The 19,976-nt window shown below is 37.4% G+C and overlaps 1 protein-coding gene across 13 annotated transcripts in view; it reads left to right on the plus strand.

Moving 5' to 3' along the window:
• The first annotated feature begins 426 nt into the window (after positions 1-426).
• The window catches only part of LOC131688555 (fat-like cadherin-related tumor suppressor homolog), a 690,234-nt gene continuing 670,684 nt past the window's right edge, over positions 427-19,976 (plus strand). For 5 of the 13 annotated variants that reach the window (XM_058972872.1, XM_058972882.1, XM_058972883.1 and 2 more), the window contains exons 1-2: positions 428-1,068; positions 2,424-3,479. The gene's annotated coding sequence lies outside the window, so the exon portion shown is untranslated. Of the gene's footprint in view, positions 1,069-2,423; positions 3,480-19,976 lie in introns of all 13 variants that reach the window. The other 8 variants (XM_058972877.1, XM_058972873.1, XM_058972874.1 and 5 more) reach the window with 8 other exon arrangements.

Genomic DNA, 19,976 nt, shown 5'->3' on the forward strand with positions numbered 1-19,976 from the left:
TTTACCAGCACGATTCCTTTTGCAACAATAATAAAATATTCTGCAACTGCTTATTAGCATAGATTGAACACTAATTGAAGTGTCCGCTTTCCAAAGCCATCTCACATGTACTCGACAGAAAATTTGCTTGAAAGTGCAAATTACAACGTGAAAAAAACATTTACCATTAACAGATCAAGCAAACGTGTTTAAAAGGTTTTTCTTTTTGTTTTGATTCGCTAGTTCCATTCGCAATCGCCCGGTACTTGCTTGAATCAATGCTATCGGTATTGGTGAGTACCGATGAATATTTCGCCCGAGTTCCCAAACAAACCGGGTCCTGTCGTTGACAGTGTGCGTGCTGCAAACATCACCACGACCTCGCCCGGAAAGTATGTTGTTCTCTTCTCTGGGCTGGAGTACGAGTTCGAGTTTCCACAGCCGCTCGGCCATTAGTTCGCCGCGTGCTTTCGTTCGATTGACAGTGTCGTGATTTGGTACTGTCTGTGCCGACGGTTCTCCTGTGCACCACAGAGCCTTGCAGTGACGAAGGCGTGATGTAGAGTCAAACCAGTGAAATGCGAGCTAGAGGTACGCTTGCGACGTGTGGCGAGGTGTTCCACTAATACAGCAGGCTCTAGTGTATTTTTTTAATTCCTGTTTCTTCGTGCCGTTCTTTCTTCCGCGATAGCATCGTCGCTGTCGCCGCCGCTCAACATCACGTTCCCCTGCGCGCCACAGTAGTCGTGCTGGTATTTTGCTGCATCAGCAGTGAGCAAAAATGGAGTTGTGCATTTGAAACTCATCGTAAATACGGTAGAAACAGTGTAAAGAAAACAAGAATAATTCAATAATTGATTGAATAATAAATAAAATCCGTTTTGAGCTGTCGCAGTTGGCTACTGTCGAAGTCGTGGAGTATTTTGGGCTGCCCTGGCTAAATCTGACACGAATCATATGGGAATTGGAATAAATTCAGTCCTCAATCGGCATATACAGAACGAGTTTTGGTGCATCGACTTTGTGTAAAAGTGAAATAAGTGAATTCCGTTCAAATTGTGCGACGTTATCTATTCGTCCAATGAAAATGTTTGTTAAATAAAATATTTCATCCATTATGTGTGATGCTACCGATGTTCTATCCAGATACATAGTGTAATTTATATTCACGGAAAGAGCATTTGGTTCGATAATGTTTTTGAAGCACTGCGTTGAGAGGATACTGAGACGGTAGTTCGGGATGGCATGAGATCTAAACTAGTCGTGTTGGAACAATGTTTTGAGGATTGTTTTAAGCAATGTGGAAAATTATAACAAAGTTTGTAGATGAGGTGCGACCAGTTAGTTTTCAAGCAGTTTCGACTACTTAACCGTGGTATATTTTTTTATTTGGCACGTATAGTAATATCTTGTCTTGTCTCATTTGAATGTTATGCTTTACCGCTTTAAAAATCAGATTTTTGATTGCACTCACGCTTTTGAACTGAATATACTTGACCCTTTAGATGTTTGTTTAAAATCCTCCATTTTATTATCTAAATTGTGTAGTAATCACCTATTACTTCTGACGAATTTCTATAAAATTCTGCGATAAGCCAGGATAGTACCGGAGCCAAGATAGAACATGGGTGTACCTGATTTTAAGGCTATACTTTGAATAAGTTTAAAATATAAAAAATATGTAACATGATTTTGCCTGCCACTGTTTTTGTCAGCCTCACGTGAATATCCGTTTGTTAGGCTCTAGGGATCCAACCAAATTAAATTCGAGTAAATAGTATCTTGAGCATATTTTTCTTATCTTAGAGATTCAAAATATGTTAAAATAAAACTAGCGATTTGTTATAATGTTGCGCTGGAAGATTCCCTATAGGAAAATGTATACCAAATAATCAGAAAAGGCTATGAAGCATATTTAGGGACTAGGGATTATTTAGAAGCTTCTGTTTATTAAAAAGAAAGAAAAAAGAATTGTCCACATTTTATCAATACCTGAATTCACCGAGGGGACAAAACGGGTCTTCAATGTATTATGTTTTCAATTGGTGATTTGTAAGAGATAAAGATGACTTTAAAACTTTTCGTTTTGTGCATATATCCATCCACTTCACGACTATGAAAACTGTATCAATGAATAAAGTGAATCCCAACACAATAAGAACCAGAACGGTGATTACGGCTCAACTCCATACGAAGTTTATGATGTGGGTTTCACACAATCCAAACCGAATGGCGTATGTCTGATTGTGTGTGTGTGTTACACCGTAGCATGCAACAGATTTAAACTGCATAGAATACTGGTTCAAAGAGGAGAAGAAAAAAAAATAAAACAAATACTAGCATTCAACGTCGCGTCTGGATTGTGTGTGCCGCCAGGAAATTATGTCTCCTCCCGAGAGCACGACGCAAGAAGAGATCGCGACATGGTTAATAATGTGTAGTAGAACATGTTCACTTACAGCACCGTTTCGTAAAACTAATGCGAAAATTTGTTCTGCCTACATCTGAAATTCATGAGTGTTCCGATAAGTTAAATACTTCCAGCGAATAGAGTGTACACCCACATCCAACGTCGAAAAGTTTGTGATCCAGAAAAAAATCAAGTGAAGTTTACAGGCCTCGAAAAAAGGAGAGTGGAGAGCAAGAATTAAATTTGATTGAATTTATTGAGCATTCGTCCGCAATTAATATGCGCAAGCCGGTTTGAAAATTGTGTTCGAGTATTTTTTGCATCGAATAGCAGCCTTAGGCCTTGTGCAATTGTGCGCCTGTAGAGCATCGCGACCAACGAGATCTTCGCAACGTGGTTTGTGTTAGTGCATCGGTGCTAGTGCGTGCGAGATTCGAAAGTAGCAGCTCCGAAGGCAGCCATGCTATTCTGAAAAAGTTAAACCGGGTTGTGGTTGTAAAGTTTTGCCAGATGCAGAAAAAAATCAAGTGAAGTTTACAGGCCTCGAAAAAAGAAGAGTGGAGTATAAGAATTAAAATTGATTGAATTTATCGAGCATTCGTCCGCAATTAATATGTTCAATATGTGCAAATATTTTTTGCATTGAATAGCAGTCTTGTGTGATTGTGCGCCTACAGAGCATCGCGACCAACTAGATCTTCGCAACGTGTTTTGTGTTAGTGCTTTGGTGCTAGTGCGTTCGTGATTCGAAAGAATCAACTCCGACGGCAGCCATTCTATGCTCAAAGTGTTAAACCGGGTTGTGGCTGTAAAGTTTTACCAGTGAGAAGCCGTGGAAATCATTAATTCAATCTGAATTACAGCAAGTTTGCAGCAAAAGTTTTCGGTGGAAATAAAAAAAGCCAGAAAGGGGATAACCCACTGCACCGACATCAATCAGCTGTCACACGAAAAGAAAACAACTCATATTCTACTCGTTGGTTTAATCTGCACACATACGGCAAGCTTTGTACCCCAGCAGAGCAGATAACAGGCACCCGTCTCTGTGCTGTGCGCGTATCACCGTTACATCCTGCGCTCTATTTCGAAGGTTAGAAGCCTTTTATATTCAATTCACACTAATTTTAGGTACTGATAGCGACAAACCAATCTCTTGATATTTTGCATAGGAACTTATCTATGTGCGGATGCAGCTAACTGTACATAACTACATACAAGTTAAATCTTTAACATTTCCTGTGGACACGGCCATCAATCACAAAAGCTCTTACATTTGACTGGCTCTGCTACGCTTCATTTGTTTACATTTTCGATGACTTTAACAGCAACAAAAATAACGGAAAACATTGCACATAGTCTGTGATTATGTTGGCTTTATGTCACGAAAGAGATAGGCTGTGGAAAGTCAGACTAGTTATAATGTTAAAACTATTAACAGAGTAGGTTTATTACATCCGTCAACCTAAGAGCACCAGTGAGTTTTTTGGAAATCAGTAATTTCGGAAGTTTTGATATTGATCTTGATTTTACTGCCATTGATAGTATTACTAATTCGGGTTATTGGCGAACTTATTATTATTATTAACACTAATAACTGCTATGTGATTCGGATGAAGCCAACGAAAATATTGAGATTGATATAGAGTAATAAGTCAATTTTGGCAGTATTAGGGAGGGTGCCGTACTCTTTCACAAACTGCTCGGTTTACAATCAATGGAATTCGTATAAATTGGTATATTATCTTTGCTATCGTTCCTAATAATCAGTATAACAACAAAAATTTGCTGGAAATGGAAAATTACTCGTGTTAACGTGCAGTGAAAACTCGAAACGAATGCTCTAATTTTCAGCCTAGCATTTGAGCCAACGCGCTGAACAGAGATCGCAGACGTTGCTCTAACCTACGGATTTAAATGAGTAAGGTGAAAATAGGCTCATTACCCTATTATGTATGGATTGATTTAATTTTAGCATTGAAAATGCTTTCCCCGAATATATAGGGTTAGAATTTGTAAATCGATGTGTGTCACCAAAGTTCGTCATAACTTTAAATGATTGTAGCTTTTTCAATCGCCAATTGATTGGGATGATTCTAGATTAAAAGTTGTTACTTTATTTTTGTATTTAAATAGTAAACTATCGAATCATCCTTAAAATATTGAAAGTGACGTAGCTTTTTTTCGGCGTTTTTCGACCCCTCCCTCCCCCCTCGTAGCATTTTGTCACAAAACTCTAACCTCCCCCTTGTAAATAACGTAGCATTTCTGACAATCCCTCCCCCCACCTTTCCAACGCGACCGGGGGATGAAAAAAAATTAAATAGGTTTTACAATTCTTTTAAATACATGTACTTACAAAATGTTTGACGGCTTTTATCTACATTTTCATTTTAATAGCAAATTGCGAACAAAATAAACCCATTTCATGACAAATATCGCGTTAACCCTAGAACATTGCACTTCCGTTTTCCATCCTAGAGCGTTGCACTGGGGTACAAAATTTTCGGAAGGGACAGATGGCGAAGCAGTCTTTAGCATTTCTGCATAAGAGTGCCTCGAGCGATCCTTAAGGGAGCACCTAATTTTATCTCCGCGCTGCTTGTACGTCGGGCATGACTTAAGAGCATGCGGAGGGCCCCCGCAGTAAATACACTTTTCAGTTTCTCCACCGCAAGTGTCATCCTCCTGCTCTCCCTCGCATTTGCCGCACCGTTTTTTATTGCCACAATAAGTGGCTGTGTGGCCCAGTTGCTTGCAATTGCTGCAGTTCATTACCAGCGGTGCAAACAGGCGAACAGGTAGGCGAACCTTATCCAGGAGGACTTAGTTGGGAAGAGAAGACCCGGAGAAAGTCACCCGAATCGAGTCTGACGGAGAATAAGTTGTCTTATCATCTTCAGTATTTGCGGAATACAATTGCTTGCATTCCAGAATCTTCACCTGTTGAAGTGAAGGGTCCTTAAAGCAGCCAACCCCGTACTTTAACAGGTCTTCGCACTTCTGACCCGGTTCCGCACAGACCCCATCGATCTCTACTGCCCCGCAAGGCACATACACCCTGAATTGCTTCGTAAAACGCTCGCTGCGAGCAATCTGCCTCAGACAATGGTAGACCTTCACTGACAATATATATTCTTATTCACTTTATGCACGGCACCAGAAAACGAACTGCTTCGATCGAGAACTCGGAGAGTTATGTTTTTAAACCGATTTGAAAAATATCAAATGATTCTAAAAGTTGAATGATCTTGATACGGTATAAAATGGAATTTCGATATTTTTGAAAAACTGCAATTATTTTGAAGAGTGAATGTTAAAAAATCGGGTTTTGGAAAATATCACGAAATGGGGTGGAAATTGAAATGAAAAAAATATTTCTGACCAGTAATACATTGGTAATATGCAATGTTACTGTTACAGCTGTTATTGTGCGCAAATTATACTTGAGAGCCATTGCTTTGTAAAACTATAAAAAAATAACAATAAAACAATAAAAATCAGCAAAATATGAAAACGATTTTTTGTTTCGCTTATAAATTAAATTAAATTAATTAAATAAACGATTATATAATACTAATTGTTACTACCGTAGTAAAACAACCAGTGTTTAAACTGGTATTGTCACGAATTACATTTTCACTGACAGCACGAAACCTGACGAAACACTAACGGCAACCGTACACTGGGGTACAAATGTATCCCACGCCAACTTTGACACCTGCTTCCACGAAGGCTATAAGCAAATTGGCTATACCATCTTTTCCTACTCTTACTAGGAACTCTAAATTGAATTATGGTTAGGTTCCCAGGTCGGTAAATGCCGAATTTTCGTTTTTACACGGCCTCAAAGAAGGCGTGTACCCCAGTGCAACGTTCTAGGGTTAATAATTTTGTTTTGAGTTTTATATGTCATGGAACATGAACAAAAGATTTCTCAGTTCACGATGTTGTAGCTGCCCATGATTCTAAAAAAGCATACATTCAACAAAATTACTAAATTTTGTTTGGTTGAATCCGAAGAGAAAACTTAATTCAGCTAACAAACTAAGTCAACTAGTTAGCAAGATTAGCTAACTAATGTAGCAAGTTGAATCCGCATACACGCAAACTTACCACATTAAAAATTTCATGAAAAGTAACTTGTGTGAATTTAAATCTATTTCTCTTGGGAAGGGAGGAACATTAAATTGTTTTTTTTCTAATCAATGGGTTTTAATTCCCGTAAAAAAATCTTAATGCTACGTCGTGCAATTTCTGACCCTACCCTCCCCATTGTCCAACTTCGTCACATATTAAGTATACCCCCCCCCCCCCCACCCCAAATGCTACGCCATTCATACATGGCCCCTAGCTTTTGCATTTAATGCGTTAGTTATTGATGGATTTGCATAATTCTGCCATCAACCGGTACAGACACATCTGAATTAGAAATTGCTTGAAAATTTAGTTATGTGTTTTAAAATTACACCAAGACTTTTCTTAAAACAGACCTCATTTTGGTACTCACAAGCGACATGCCTATCTTATCATTCGTTAAAAAAGAATGTTTTCGACTGTACTCCTTCATATCCGCATCCTCTAGAGTATCTTGCTCAAATTTGGTTTAATTTAATTTGTTTTGATTGACAATTACAATGTTCGAGATGGGATTGTTAAACCTAAGGGACTACATCAAATGGTTCTATGGCAGCCAGACTGCCACCGCAAAAATAACTCCTAAGTTCGCTGATTGGCGCTCGGTATTGTGTGGATACCCTTTACAATGTCTCCTAGAACCTTATCTAAAAGCAAAACAAAGCTATGATATGATTCCGTTTTGGAACTTGACTTTCTGTTTCAACAGGCTTCGCAGCCAATTCTGTACAGGACAATTACAGGTCTAGTGCTACGATGCTACTGATCACTACAAATCCTTCCTGGATGAGTTCAGCACGTACGACGAATGGTTTATAAGACCAGCACTTTACCCTCTGAACCACCAAAGCAGGATCATTTCAAGGTTGCTCAAAAATAGCTAATAGGTCTCCAAATTAATTCAGAAGGTTGACATTTATGATTTTTATTTATACTCAAGCTATGCTAAGGCGCACTTCAGGCTAGAAATTGTATGAGTGTCCAATATGGACAGCCCCCCCCCCACGGGGTTTCGTTGTAAAACCAGAACCGGGTTTCTTACCTGACCAAGAAGTATAAATAAGAAATCGGTCTAGACTAGAGTCAAATAAACAACTAAATTTGAAAGAGATAAGTAATTTGAAGACGCTTTTTTGCCCAGCTGCACAACAACGCCTTTTGGCGGGAAGTTCTTTAGCTCATAAGTGTAGTTTAAAGCTAGTCCACAAACAAATTTCAATTCTACGGCGAAGTACTACTGTAAAGTAATTTACCAATAATTTATATTTTTTTGAAACCTTCAACATATGTGATAATGTTTCAATTGAATTGTATTACCACACGCAGAATAGTATTTTTTCTCGTTTCCCTAACATTTTTAACCTTCAACTCGAATATCATTTTATAATGATTTCAACAAGCAGATAATGTATTTGTATGTTAAGTGGGAATGATTTAAAAAGATGTTATTGGGTTGACAACACAAAATGGTGTATTGTACATTTTACGGCGATTCTGTTGAACCCCGACATGGTTGGGCCGCAGATTGCACTCCCTCCAACAAAAAATACCTGTGTAATAAACTATCATTTCATACGTGAAGAAATTTTCACAGTGAATGTTTTAATATGAAAATATCATGTGATTCTAAGGTTGCTTCGATCAGAAATGTACTTTTTGTAAGCAATCATTTTGAGCACAATCTTATGGATTTCTTTTCCAAATAGAAGATAGAATGCACAAATAGTGTTTTTATGCGGGGGTACGTATCAAACGTAGAGTATTAAAAACCACATAGCTTTGAAAATCCACATAAAACCGCATAACATTGAAACCTGCTTTACTTTCGAAATTCGCGTAAAAATAACCGCATTCAGTAACCGCAAAATTCGTGTAAAAAAGTTTGGAAAATCCGCATACAATACCGTATAACGTTCGAAATCTACATAACAAAAACTTTGAAAATCAGCATTGTAAAGACGAGTGTATTTTGTTTTAAATAGTCACGAGTGCTTTGGAAAAAGCTAAAATCGTAGTCGAAAATCAAACTATCATCAAAGTTGTGGTATTTCCAGGACAAATAAAATTTGACATTATCCATAACCATAAAACGATTACCGTAAGGTTTTATTCAAAATGTTCATTATTGATCAGGCTTTATGTCTTCTAATATTGAAATAATCTGACAGAATGATAGATGTTTTAGAAATCTCAAGATACGCCAAATAACCTTGTTCATCACATGCAAGTCCCTTACCATCCTGCTCCATCCAGTAGAAAACTGCAATTGTCATTAATAGTAAATAAATACCATTTACTGGCATTTAGAAGAGTTCAAGTAGTTTATTTGCATGTCACATGTGGTCTTTTCTTCTACTTCATTAATTCTAATTATTAGTTTGCTTTACTATCACTCATGTGTGTATACAATACATTTCCCACTGACCGGCAGTGCTTTTATGAAAGAATCTTGTCTGCTTCTATGTACACTTTTTTTTACGCGGGGGATACAAGCCGCGTAAATGAAAACCGCGTAAATGAAAACCGCGTAAATTTCAAAATCCGCGTAAATGAAAACCGCGTAAATTTCAAAATCCGCGTAAATGAAAACCGCGTAAATTTCAAAATCCGCGTAAATGAAAACCGCGTAAATTTCAAAATCCGCGTAAATGAAAGCCGCGTAAATTTCAAAATCCGCGTAAATGAAGACCACTTAAATTTAAGAATCCGCGATAAAGGGAACCTCATTGATGGATACCGCGTAAATTTCAAAATCCGCGTAAATGAAAATCGCGTAAATTTCAAAAAAACAGCGTAAATGAAAACCGCGTAAATTTCAAAAACCGCGTAAATGAAAACCGCGTAAATTTCAAAATCCGCGTAAATGAAAACCGCGTAAATTTCAAAATCCGCATAAAAAAAACCGCGTAAAAAAAAACCGCGTAAAAAAAACTTGAGTGTAATGATATATTTGTTTTCATCGATAGATGTACACATGTTTAGCCCTGTAAATGAAAGGCGAACGTGCACAAAGTTAGCACTACCACTTTCGAAAAAGTGAAGTATGACACATGGATTAATTGTCGCTTAATTGTCGTAAATTAGTTGTGAAATCCAAAAATTTGTAGCATTTGTTTATTAAAAAATTTGGTATAGTAGTGCTAACTTTACAGTAAAGTTATCACTACCACCCTAGAAAACTGCATTTTTCTAAAGTTCAACTACTTTAATCACACGTAAACATTTGTCGTAAATTAGTTGTGAAGAGAAAATAAATGTCGCCCTTGTTTTTTTTTTAAATTTGGTATAGTAGTGCTAACTTTACAGTAAAGTTAGCACTACCACCCTAGAAAACTGCATTTTCTAAAGTTCAAACACTTGAATCACTTTTTTTATTCAATTCGTTTATTTGGTAAGGCACGTTTGCGTTAGCTTAAAGGTGCCATTTTTTCTTTGTTTTATATTTTGAATTTCTTAGAATTAGGGGGTTACACATTTCAATATTATTTTGTTTTTATATAATGAAACTAAGAAAAAAATTAGCAGCCAACTTATACGTATACAAGGGGAGGTAATATAATATTGGCAAGATTAGGGGGACGGGTCATTTTGTGTGTTCTTTGTATAGTAATGCACTTTATGATTTTTAGAAGGGAGCTTGTTGGGGCAATTAATTATTAACTAAGTTGAACATTTTACAAGCTTATTATCTAGGACGAGTGGTTCAATTTTATTAAGATTAGGGGGGGTTAGTCAGGGCTATTTTCAAGTAGTGGTACTGTTGGGCATTTCTTAACGAGATTAAATAGTTATCAACTAAAACTAGAAGATAGGGGGCACTTAAGTTTTGGGAAGATATTCAAGTGGAAGAAGGTGGGGTGAAGTCCTACATCTGTGTATTAGAGATATGGGAGAGAGGGTGGACAAGGCTCACAGAGCAGGGGGGGGGGGGAGATATAATCATTCAGTTTCCGGCATCGGGAATCAACAGCAAGGATTACAGATTCGGACAGATGCATCATGTATTGGGACGCCGGGCGGTCTTTCTCGAGCCGGCAGGGGTTTCTCCAGACGATTTAGTAGTACGGCTCAGATGCGGATCGGCAACACATCACGTTACGCGTGTGATATTGTGATGTAGGTCTCGTGTTTGTTGGGTCATTCGACAGAGATGTTTTGCGTCGTCTTGGAGTCGCATCAGACCATCGTTAGGGTACGGTAGGCGGAAGAGGGCACTTCTGGGAATGATAAGAGAAATGATTGGGGCAGTTAAATTTGGAAATTGATGGTTTTTAGTAACGTGTATATGAAGGACATGTAGAGGAGATCGTGGCTTGCCAGTACATCTCGAACCGGGACATTGGGTGATCTAACTCGAACCCAAAGGGAATCGAATAGTTGAGATCTGGCAGAACAGTACTCGTCGTACGATCGTACATGCTCAGACAATATGTTAAATATCATGATAACCGTTGCCACAGGCGCAGATACCGCTATTCGCGAGCCCAATACGTCGAAGATGAGCGTCTAGCGTGTAGTGATTGGACATGAGCCCAGATATTACGCGAATGAAATCCCGACCCACATTTATTCCTCTGATCCAAGGCTTCGTTGATACCTTCGGGATGATAGAACGTAGCCACCGTCCTAACTCTCCATTGCTTCAAGCGTCTTCTGACGAGAGATATTGAAAAATTCATTGAAGCAGATTGGTCTTTCGCAGATGTCACCTTCTAAAGCTCCCGCCTTAGCTAAATAGTTCGCTTCTTCATTACCTGGGATGGAGCAATGTGAGGGAACCCAAACTAAGGTCATCTTGTACAATCTTACAGACAAAGCACGAAGGCGCTCCCAGATTTTTCCTATGGAATATAGAATGTGCTTTCTAGGTTTCATTGAACGGAGATCCTCGATTGAGCTGAGGCTATCCGAGACAATAAAGTAATGATTGGTGGGCAAAGTATCAATGATTCCAATGGTATAATGAATAGCAGCAAGTTCTGCGACGTAAACTGAATCATTGAGTTTGTATGAGGCGGTGAGGTTTTGATTGAATATACCGAAGCCAGTGGAGCCGTCGAGGCTTGACCCGTCGGTGTAAAACATCTTGTTGCAGTCGACTTCTCGAAATTTACTATGAAAGATGCTTGGGATCACTTGCGGACGTATGTGATCCGGGATTCCACGAATCTCGTCTTTCAAGGATGTGTTGAAGAACTCAGTTGAGAATCAGAAGCATGGGGGAGATTGACACGGTTGGGGTAATATGAAAGAGGATTGATATTTTGTGCCATGTAATCGAAGGACAAAAACAATGAATGAAAATTTAAAACAATTTTTTTTAAAAGGTGATTTTATTTTTATAGTAAAACGAAACAAATTACCCAACTATTAGGACATTTTCAATCTATGAGTACCAGTACTTGTTTTAAAAATGCAATTACTTGAATTGAAGAAATTTATTCGAAAAACTTAAGAAAAAGTGATCAATGTTCCCCCGTTTTACAGAATTTACAAGGGCACGACTGCCACGAACCTGATGAGCAACATGTTGACGACCAAAAAATATAATATTTAAGTGGATAAATCAGCATGAATTAAATGTTGTCTTTGGGTTAACATATTTTGGAATGCAGTGGGAGGAGAAAGGGATTAAAACTGTAAAAGAGGATGTAAGACAGGCCTAGTTGGTGAAAATGGATTCAGTTATCACCGAATCCGATGTGACTTTAATTCCGGAATATGCCCGGTACCTTGTTTCGGTTTAAATTCCTATGCAATTGTAGTAAATCCGGAATCAAAAGTGAGATCTGAATGAAATTCAATAGCAGTCAATGGGTAAATTGTATTAATCATTTGAAACCAAGTTTGTAAAAATCAGTCAAGAATTTGCTGAGAAATAGGTGTGACATCATCATACGAACTTTGATAGTTCCCCGAAAGTATCAAGAACCGTCATAGGTGGCCAATAGTTTTTTTTTGTTTTGATTATAGAGGTTTCAACCTTAGGTGCTCTTTGTCGAGTTAGAGAAATCTCTGTAGAAAAATCTCTAACCCTATGTGCGGGGCTGGGAATTGAACACAGGTGATCTACGTACAAGGCAATCGTTTTACCAATTAAGCTGTCTCCATTCCCCTGGACATTTTCATGGTGCAAGTTTATATGGGAATTTGCTATGTGGCTGCAGTCTTCAACCCATAATTCCGGAACCGGAAGTAGGATCAACAAAAAATACAATAGCAGCTTGTGGGAGCGTTAGAACCGTTCATTTGAAATTAAGTTTGTGCAAATCGGTTCAGCCATCTCTGAGAAAATTGAGCGGCTTTATTTGACACACACACATGTGCCCACAGACTCGACTGCGGTCTCGACGAATTGAATCGAATAGTATGTGACACTTGGCCCTCTGTGACTCAAATGGCAGCTCGATTTTTGAAGTGATTTCCTAATATGTATATAAGAAAGCCAAAAATCATTTATATTGCCTAGCCAAAGTAATTTCATATCGGTATTGCAGAGTAGATTTGTTTCGTAATGACGTATTTGATAGGTCGATTGATTTGAGATATCAATTAATGAAAGTAGTACTGTTCGTGAAATCTTTGTTCTGGTTGTAGCTTCGCCAAACGGTTGACTGTTCGTCATTTTTAGTTTAGCTGTGTAAATATTTGTTCGTAATAGATGTTCAAGAACATGGTAAGCATGTTTGGTTATATTCAAGATGATGCTGTTCGAATAATACTTCTAACATTAATAGTATTATTTCAGCAACAATTATTAGCAGACAATTAACTAACATATATATTTTAGAAATCTGCACGGATCTGATTTTTTCAGATTTGCACGAATCTGAAACTGACAAGACTATACAAGTAACAAATAGTGTATTAGGAAAAGATTGAAGATTTAAAATAACTCATTTGCTCCTTTTACAAACTGGCTGTCCAGAAATGGACGAAAGCAAACAGAACAAAATCGAATATGATTTTTAATTATGCGAGTTGTTTGAAACACACAAAGAACATCAATTGGAAGGAACAATATGAACAATGGACTAGTTCGCTATGGACGTGTGTGACAACGATATATTTTACGGAGAGTACAGTCGCAATGAGACGAGAAGGTATTTATGGAACATTGTTGTCATGTTGTTGTACCATTACATTGTACGATTGATAGATTATAGTGAAGACCCAATTTTATCAGCCCCGGTTTTGTCAGCCTCATATGAAAATTGATAGTTGGCAGTTTGATGGGCTCTAGCAGACGAACTAAGTCGAATTCGAGTAATTTTTTTCTTGAGTATTTTTTTCTTGTCTTAGAGAACCTTAATATGAAAAAATCCAAATTTTAATTTTATTTTAAATTTTACGCTGTCTGATCCTATTAAGTAAGCGGAAACTAAATAATCGGAAAGGGTTATGCAGCTATATCTAGGGACTAAAGGAGAATATTTTAAGAGATTGTTAAAAAGAAAGAAAAATATGTGTCCGATTTTGTCAATATCCCCGTTTTTACAGCCTAAAATTCACGAAAGAGCTGTTAAAAACGGGCCTTATAGAACTTATACTAAAGAATTTGCCAAGCTAAATGCTGATGAAGTACTATCTCTGATAGTCGACACTAAGCTAACAAGGCATCAATACTTATTAATTCCTAACGGCGTTCGTATTGTGAGGATGCGAGTGACTAAACCAATACCTTCTTACATGACTATCGAATGCAAATCATCGAAGAATGGCGTGACCTATAAGCAAAAAACAACGGTTATCACATACCCCGGGCAGAACCCAACATGCCAATTTTGTAACCATACAGTCCTCTACGGTAAAAAAATACGCCGAAGCAACTAGTCAAAACTCATCTACTACAGCCAACAAGCCTAAGAAGCAGCCACCGACACCTTCAGATAAACCAAAAACAACGATCCAATTAACCAATAATGCAGGTACAACGACCACGACAAACGGCTCCCAAACCAACAACTAGCATTGCCAATCAAGAAGCAAATACCCATGACGAATATACAACAGCGACCCGTAAGAACGAGAAACAAATAAGAACCTCTGATCGTGAACAGCAAGAAAGCAGTACCGTTGACGACCTGGAACGGGAACGTTAACGCGAGAGAAGGCAGACTGAATGACCCACAAGCGGCTTCACCGCCAACGAAAAAGAGTACACGCAGCAGCAAACTGCGTCAACAAGATCTGGCAGACCGACATTCTTAGATTTTTTTTTATTTTTACTTATTGTAAAATAATTAAAAGACCCACGGCTCAGTTGTGCCAACGCGTTGAGCCGTTTCAAATAAAACTTTAGATTAAAAAAATAAGTAGTAGAAGGGGGTCTTTGAATATTTGGCTAGATTATAAAAGAAGCGCTTTTTCTAAAGATAAGTGTTATACCGAAATCGAAAATACAGCTAAGAAATCAACCGATTTGAGGCTAGCCTAAACACAAAATTAATAAAATCGTCTATTAAAACCAACAAACGATACCGAGCTGATAGCTGAAAGTCATAGAAAGAATGCTGATAGATTCTATCATCTAATATAAAACTTGTAGCAAAAAAGTTACAGTTCACTAAAGTACGTTGAAATCTAATCCGCAACAACCAAATTGTGATGATAATGAAATCGGATAATTTATTTATGTTCTCATTCGTATTCAATACCAACTATTGGCAAAACTTATATCATAAAATGTGTGACAAAATCAATTTATCACTATAAGATGAATTGATCCGATCTTTTCGATATCAAATTTGAGCTGAGCGACTTCAAATTCACTTATAATGTATGGCTATGGTACGAAATTCTCTAAAAATGTGTATGGCGGATGAAGAGAATATAGGTCAAAGGGGTGTGATGTAGAAAGAGATTGTGTGAGGGGAAGTTGATAAGGGACTGATGGAATATGTAACATCCAACCGCATATTATACCCTCCATTTGAGATTTGGTTTATAAAAATCGGTTCAGTCATCACCGAGTAATCGATGTGACTAGTTCTGAAATACGTCCAGAACCCGAAAATTCCAGAACTATCGATAGTGGACATTATATTCAAAGAATCTTTGATTGGCCATCAGTGATATAGACTTGCAAATAGAAATGGATTTTTAACCTTTGAAGGATTATGATCGTATCGGTTTATATGGGAAATTCCTATGTGGTCGCAATAAACAACCTGTAACTCCGGAAACAAATGTCAGATATGAATGAAATTCAATGACAGTCTATGGGAGTATTGTATCTTTTATTTGAAAGCAAGTTCATAAAAATCGTTCAAGAATTCCCTGAAAAAAAGGTGTGACATTAACTTACAAACTTGGAAAGTACTCGGGGCATCAAGAACCGTCATAGGTGGCCAATGTGGTCAAAGCTGCTTAGAATGATCATTAGTGATCTAGACCCGCAAATCCGAGTTATGTTGCACCCTTTTTAATATGTATTACACCATTTGGACATCATGGTGTTACCATTTTATATGGGATTTTGCTGGGTGACCGCACTCTTCAACCCGTAACTCGGGAACCGGAAGTCCGATCGACAAAAAATTAAAAAGCAGCTTATGGGAGCGTCATACCTTTCATTTGAAATCAAGTTTGAGCGATTCGGTTCAGCCATCTCTGAGAAAAGTGAGTGAGGTTTGAAAACACACACACACATACAGACATTTGTCAATTTCGACGAACTGAGTCGAATGGTATATGAGACTCGGCCCTCCGGGCCTCGGCTGAGAAGTCGGTTTTCAGAGTGATTGCATATCCTTTCTATATAAGAAAGGAAAAAAATTGGAGACTGAGCGAAAAAAATAAGGAAAGTTTGGGTTCCCAGGAAATCCCTGGGGAAGAAATTTTTGTAAAAAAATTGGAACGGAGCTTCACAGTTTAAAACTAAAGTTTGTATGGAGAACTAGGGTAAGAATATTGATTTTTACATCATAATTCGCAAAATAGTTATTTTCTACTGCTATTCTCAAAACATGAAACACCCAAGTTAAATCTTATTTACTGTTTCTGTACATACTATGCCAGTAATTAGATACTTTTCGAAGACTATAAAAACCTTGTAAATACGGTATACCATAAACATTATATTTCCATCATACTGAGCAACGAGTCGGAAAGCTAATGCTAGATTTGACCTAGTTATTCCACAGTAAGAATCATTCTCATTTGGATGCCCTTGTTATTACTGGAGGAGCAACCGCGAAACACTTCGCATATCTGGATAAGATACTTTATGAACATTCCCAGACATCCAGGGAAAAGCAGTTGCTGAGTACAATCTTACAATCTTTTCAAATGAATGGACTACCCGGGACTCGTGCAGTGCTTCGGTTTTTTCGCTTCTTGAAAGTTCGTATCCGTACCCAATTTCCAGTTACGAGACATCTCGACCACGGATGATGTCCCACTCGCTGGGAAATCCAGAAAGTAGCTCATGCAGTGAATCTGTGTGTGGGAATCACTTTCTAGGAAAGCCACTCATATAGTTCAACATACAGAGAAACTGTTGAATTAGACATTTTACGCTCGGAGCGGTATGAATGAAGGCTGCGTCATGCTCGGGATCATTTAATCTTTTTGTGCTTATTTTTGTCGTCGTTGCCGTCGTCGTCATTCAAAGCTGCTAGCGCTACTGTTGGGCGGGTGGGGAAGCCGTCTGCCGGTCGGTTGGATGTGCTCTGTGGCACATCCCAAAGGCCCATTTCTATGCAAAATAATAATTTAATCGGTCAATTGCTCTTTAATCCTGCTTAAGCTCGTTCCAAATGAATGTTATATTTACCATCATAATGATTGTAGCGCAGAGAGAAGGTTGATCAACCGCCGAAAAATTTGCATGTCAAACTTGAAGTCGTTTTTCCTTGTGCTACACTGGTTTAGTGCAAAAAATAGAATGATAGGATAATTACACCCAAGCTTGAATGAGTGCAACACCGACTGCACCGGTGTAGTGCACTGTCACAAAAGAAAATGCCATAATGTGGATAACTTTTGATTTAACTTCGTTGGGGCATCGCGAATAACTTATGAAAAGGTCATAATAAAACAAAATAATTGTGTTGTTAAAATTTAAAATATCTCGATAACTACTACCTTTCAGATTTTTTTTGTTATGAGCATTTTGATTTAAAATGGCGTTAAGAATCTTATTCAACAATAAAATTATATTTTTGACTGCAAATAGTATTGTTCAATGTGAACCTATATGCAAAATATTGGGGTGATACTGTGTGTGGTTAAACTACTCGTCGCTATCAACTACAGATCTAGATTACTTTTTTCACTCGGTATCGCCAACCTTAAGAGGCCAGAAATATATATCATTGTCATTCCTATTCATATGGCACTTACGAATAAACGCACGCTCTTATCGGTCGCTTTAGTTTCGATAAAGTAGACACATTTTTATCAAGGAACATTCTCCGGGAACCGGAATCAGCCAAGGTAGTGGACAGGTCTGGAAAAGAGGTAGGAACGGACGACGGACGTGACCTTACTATTACCATACCGAACAAGTATTATAGAAATATGTCAAAAGTTATTGTTAGGAAAACTTTTTTATTGAAAGCTTCTCCATGGTCCAAATACACTGAAAAAGTATCTTTTGCGTTTTCAAAACGATAACCATTAGATTTTTAATATTTTATTATGGGGTAACTCGAATAACTTTTAAAAAGGGCATAATCACACGTTGTTAAATGCATTTTGATTTAAAATGATACTTAGAATTATATTCTGTAATAAAATTACAGTTTTGTATGTCAATCAGTATGGAATTTAAAAACGTGTAAAGTAATTGTTAGAAAAACTTTTTTACCGATAAGTTCTCCAACATACAATCACATTCAAAATATTTCATTTCTCTTTAGGTTTTTGTTGACAAAATATAAAAAATTAGAAAAAAAGGTTTTTTTTGCAAATTAAATTTTTTACACAAATTTTTGTTTTTATGAAAAATGACTCAAATTTTTTTTCAGTGTATATTTTTAACTCGTTCTCAGAAAGTTTTGCTGTATAAAATACAGTAATCGAACCAAAACATTTTGAAATTAATGCACGTAGAAATGTCTAAGCCCTTTTAAAAAATTGCTCTTGAGTCAAAATAATCTTGGTGATTGTGGAAAATGTTTAGTCATCCATGCCGGTGAAATGTGTAAAGTTTCATTGGAATCTAAGAAGGTCGGTCACGATTTTAAAGAGTTTCGAACGGATCTTCGTGAAATTCCTCTATAGGAGAAAGGCAAAATGGTTTATATGGGAAAATCACGTGTGATCAAATTCTTTTACTCCGGAACCAATACTCCGTTTAAATGAAATTCGGTAGTAATTAATGTGAATACATACTATACCCTTCATTGAAGACAAAAGATTGCAAGAATAGAGTCAGCAATATATGATCAATAGGAGTGAACCTAAACTTGGCCATTTGCTTTAATATTCCAGTATCCTCAGCGGTTCTCAATGTGGTAAAAGAGACTTTGATTGGTCATTAGTGATCTGGACCAACAATTTCAAGCAATTTAGAACTCATTTCAATATGTTTTGCATCATTTTAATATAATGACTATATCAATTCGCATGGGAATTTCGTATGTAACCGCATGCTTCAACTCGTAACACAGGAATCAGAGCTCCAATTCCAATGGAATTTAATAGCAGTCAACAAGGATACTGTAGGTTTTATTTGAGACTAAATTTGAGAAAATCGAGTCAGACATTTCTAAGAAGCAGATGTGAATTCAATTCAAAAACTTAGTCATTTTCTCGGCGCCCCTGGTTCCGCGGATGTGTCCAAATATGTCACTGTGGGTTTGATTGGGCATAAGTGAGCTGAAACTATAAATCTAAGCGATTTATATGGGAATTTCTTGCGTGACCAACTTTTCAACAAGTAACTCCGGAATCGGAACTCGGAATTAAATGAAATGCAATAGCAGCCTATGGGAACTAGGGCATTGCAAAAATTTTTTTTTGAATTCTCAAAGGCCCCCCCTCTCATATTGTGACAAATGTCAAAGTAAGCTCAAATGCCAAATTTCACATCATTTGGACAATTTTAGACCCCCGCCCACTTCGCTTGAATTTTTTTGAAATTGGTACTATGGGAAAATATGGAGGAAAAATACAATTAATGCTATAACTTTTGAAGTAGCAATCACAAAATTGCAATTTATATCTCTTTTGAAAGGAAATAATCTAAGTATTTGAATGAAGATACATTTGTTTCTTGAAAAATACGGGAAAGTGGGGTACTGGGTTATTTTGGCCCCAAAATCCCCTATTTTTAATGATTTTTCTGCTCCATGAGGCAAATCATATATATTTTGTAGTTTTTCTAATGTGAAAAAATCTCAGAAATCGAACGGAACCGTTTTGACCTTAGTTCGAATACGAGAAGTTGGGGTTATAGGACTTTTCGTCAGTCATATTAAATTTTATCATTTACTCATGCATATAT

This window comes from Topomyia yanbarensis, chromosome 3 (genome assembly GCF_030247195.1).
Source record: "Topomyia yanbarensis strain Yona2022 chromosome 3, ASM3024719v1, whole genome shotgun sequence".
Taxonomy (NCBI): domain Eukaryota; kingdom Metazoa; phylum Arthropoda; class Insecta; order Diptera; family Culicidae; genus Topomyia; species Topomyia yanbarensis.